This window comes from Peromyscus eremicus, chromosome 22 (assembly GCF_949786415.1).
Source record: "Peromyscus eremicus chromosome 22, PerEre_H2_v1, whole genome shotgun sequence".
In the NCBI taxonomy this organism is placed as follows: Eukaryota; Metazoa; Chordata; class Mammalia; order Rodentia; family Cricetidae; genus Peromyscus; species Peromyscus eremicus.
This window is the reverse complement of record NC_081437.1, coordinates 11,778,846-11,782,730: the sequence shown is the minus strand read 5'-3', so window position 1 is coordinate 11,782,730 and position 3,885 is coordinate 11,778,846. Positions and strand designations below refer to the sequence as shown.

Below are 3,885 nucleotides of genomic sequence, written 5' to 3'. Positions count from 1 at the left end.
CACAAAGGAGATCAACATAGATAGCTCAGGATCGTTTGGTCCTAGATCTGCAGCATTCCAACTCACTACAGTCCCAGGAGTCCTAATCAGTTAATCAGCAGACTTGTAGAGTCTTTAACACAGATGTGGCCTTTGTCAGAGAACTCCAGTTGACACAATGAGAGGAGTGGGGGGACTGAAGGATTCTACGGCCAGATTTGTTTCATCCTACATGGACAATAGACACTCTTGTCTCTGGAGACACCATCCAGGCTTCCTGAGAACAGAATTCCAGGGATGTCCACAGATGGCCCCCTTAGAAGGTCCAGAAGTCTGTCCCAGGGACCCTGTGAATCTCCCCAGAGTTTATGTGAGCAAGAGGAGAACCAATGTTGTGGGATAATCTTTTTGTACACTGTGAAGATGTGTCTCTGCCAAGGCACCTTCTGATTGGTTTGATAAAGAGCTGAATGGCCAATAGCTAGGCAGGAGAGGATAGGTGGGACTTCTGGGCAGAGATAGGAACTCAGGGGAAGATTCTGAGAGGTGGAGATTCACCAGCAAGACATGGGGCAAGTTGGACATACACTGTATTGAGGAAAGGTATTGAGCCATGTGACAGAATGTAGGTTAATATAAATGGATTCATTTAAGTTCTAAGAGCTAGTTGGGAACAAGCCTGAGCTAAGGCCGAGTTTTCATACTTAATAAGAAGTCCCCATGTCATTATTTGGGAGCTGGCAGTCCAAAGAAAGACTCATTACAAACCATGGAAAGAGAGACAATTCCCGTTTCGCAAGAAATGCTAAATAAGATGTAACCCTGCAGCTGAGAGCTCTTCCCAGGAAGACTGTGGTAGCCAAAATGACTTCCATACCCAAGGGGAAAGAGACTCATTCGGCAGCTCATAGGAAGAGAGAGTGGGAGGCAACAGCGCCATGTGGGGCATCTTGCGTGCATGGCAGGACAACAGCTCCGGGAACGTGAATATCACCTGATCGCCCCACGGACCAGCCTGCCACCGGCTAGCCTCTTCCATAGCTGAATTTATCAGGAAGCCTGTTGTTCCGTTTTGTTTTATTCATTCTTTTATTTTCTTTCTTCCTTCCTTTCTTCCTTTCCTTTTTTAAACTGAAACAGATTAACTCTTTCTCTGAGATCTGTTTCAGTTTGGGGAAAAATGTTTTATGATTGCATTTTTTGTTTGTTTGTTTGTTTGTTTTCTTCCAGTGCCATTGAAGGAGCATCCACAACAACCTGCTGCTTTTCTAATCAAAGATGGTTGGGACAAGCAAACACCACGGAATGTGTTGATGGTTGAATGTGGCTCACTGGGAGGAGACGCTGTTAAGCATGGTGCTGAGCGGCCTGGGCCCTGGGTTCCACGTGACTAGAGTGATTCTCACCTCATCATGCTCAGTGTGTGACACTGGCCCAGGCGATGACATCTCTCTCAGGGCATCAGTTTAGTCCCCCCATAAAAACTGGGGCTAAGCACAGATTGTACAGAGGACTACAGGCTTTTGCATGTGAACGTTTGTCATAATTTTACACGCCTGAGCTGAGTCTGAACTCCAGTCTATTCAGCTTTGCCCAACTCCACATTAGACTTGGCATTTCCCTCCAGCTCACAAGTACTTCGTGTGTGTGTGTGTGTGTGTGTGTGTGTGTGTGTGTGTGTGTGAGAGAGAGAGAGAGAGAGAGAGAGAGAGAGAGAGAGAGAGAGAGAAGAGTAATAAGGAAGAAACAGGCTTCTATCTGCCGCGCACTGAGCTAAGATCACCTCCATGTCCTGACTTGATTCAGGAGGCCTGAACAGCTTGAAAAAAATGAGCAAATGGAGGCTGACGAGGGCTAAATAGTTTGACCAATTGCAGCACCCACTGCTACAGTCAACTCTTCAAACACAGATCTGTGTGAGCTCACAGAACAGGATTGGCACTGTACTGGCGGCACTGCCCCAGCCCTGTATTGTCTTCACTTACTTAACACCAATTAAGAAAATATGGATGAATCTGTGCCCAAATACATATTTTCATGTCACATAGAAAGGATTGTACAGCAATAGCCCCAAAGTAGTCAAGCCTGCTTCTTTCCGGAGTGGCAGACCAGCACAGAAAAGGGGGTGTGTAGAGTGCAAGGGGTTGTGTAGAGTGAATCCTTTACAATTAGAATGCATGTATGTGTCACTGTGCAATTAAAATAAAATAATATGGGCGATGACAGCGCTTGGCATGCGTAGCTGCAGCCATGGCTATCACCATTGAGGGCACCCGCAGGAAAGAGTGCATACTTACTCTGCCTGAAGTGGATGGGACCCTCATACCAGCTCGCCAGAAGTAGGGTGCAGATCAGTGTGGTGGGTGGTTCTGACTAAGATCGCTAAGCAGCTGGGTGACGGGGATCAAGTCACTAAGCAGTCTGATTATGTGTTGGCTGAAGATAGGACAGCGCAGTACAAGTATGAACGGGTTCCCTCTAAGCCAACGATCCAGAACCACCCTTCGGGAGGGGCTCTTTCGGGATTTAATCAACTTCTGCCTCTGCTACACCGCCCTGCTCAGACTGCCCAAGAAGCATGGAACCTTATTGAGATCCAGAATGGCATGCTCAACATTTTGCCCATCCACAGCTATACCCTAGAGGAAGAGGATCGAGTTCTCTGAACTGGACAAAAAGGAGAAGATCCGGGAGAAGTTTGTGGAAGCCTTGAAGACAGAACCTGCTGGCAAGGGCCTGAGATTCTCCCTAGGAGGCATGATAAGCTTCGGGTGTCTTATCCCCTAAGACTGGGATAAGTGTTACTGCCTCAACAGCCTGGATGAGGACAACTTCGACATCACACACTTCTTTGGGAATGAACCAGTCTTCGTAGGAATGAGATCTATGGGGACCCCTGGACTGTCGGTCATAGCCCTCAGGACACTGTACAGGGATGCAAAGAGCTTTTCTTCCCAGAGATAGCCCACAGGGCATGACAGTGCCCACAGCTGAGCACTGGGACCTTTAAAGAGCTCTGACCAGGCCTAAAGAGAGAACCATGGGGTACCAAGGTCCCCCTCCCTCTGTCCCTACATGTAGCTTCCTGTGGGCCACCACAAGGCCCACCCACACAGGACCAGGGTCTGTGTCACAACCGGCCCCAGCCAGGTGGCTCCCGATGAGACCCATTCCTGCACTCTACACGGATGGCCCTGGCCTCTGATGCTGCTGGTCTTTGGGGAAAAACAGGTTTCACCCCAGAGGGAGCCATGTGAGTTATGCTAGGGAGCCTGCTAGCCACAGACTGATGTAGAGTGGTAGGGAAGGCCTCGGAGGACTTTTTCACAGATAATAAAGTTACCAAGACAAAAAAAAAAAAAAATTATTATTATTATTATTATTATTGTTGTTGTTGTTGTTGTTGTAATAATAATAAATAATTAATAATAATAATAATGATGATAATAATGATGATGATGATAATAATAATAATAATAATAATAATAATAATAATAATAATAATAATAATAATAATATACGAAGTGAACCAGGTAATTCCCGAAGTCCCTTCCACCTGTACAGGGCCCTTTACCCAGCAATCAGCTCCCCTGCCGCCTGAAGACGCACTTAACTCTGTGGGTTTGCTAACACTGTGGAACAATTTCGCCATCTAGTGGCCACTTTAGAAATTACATCCTCTTCTCTGTCAAGAACATCACCACACTAGACTTCTAAATATGGGTATTGTTTCTGAAGACACACACACACACACAAATACAAAAATTAAAAACCTAGAAGCAAAGAACACACCCAAAGATGTGGAAATGGTTAGGTGCATTAGTGTACTTCAGGATTCAATACTTCATGAACTACTAAAGGTAAATTTGAATTAAAAAATTGACTTGCAGAGGTTTCTGGGGAGTG

General features: G+C 46.0%; 1 pseudogene; it reads left to right on the top strand.

Annotated features, from left to right (window-relative positions):
- Nucleotides 1-2,229: 2,229 nt before the first annotated feature.
- LOC131897711 (phosphomannomutase 1-like) lies at nucleotides 2,230-2,957 on the top strand (annotated as a pseudogene).
- The last annotated feature ends 928 nt before the right edge of the window (nucleotides 2,958-3,885 follow it).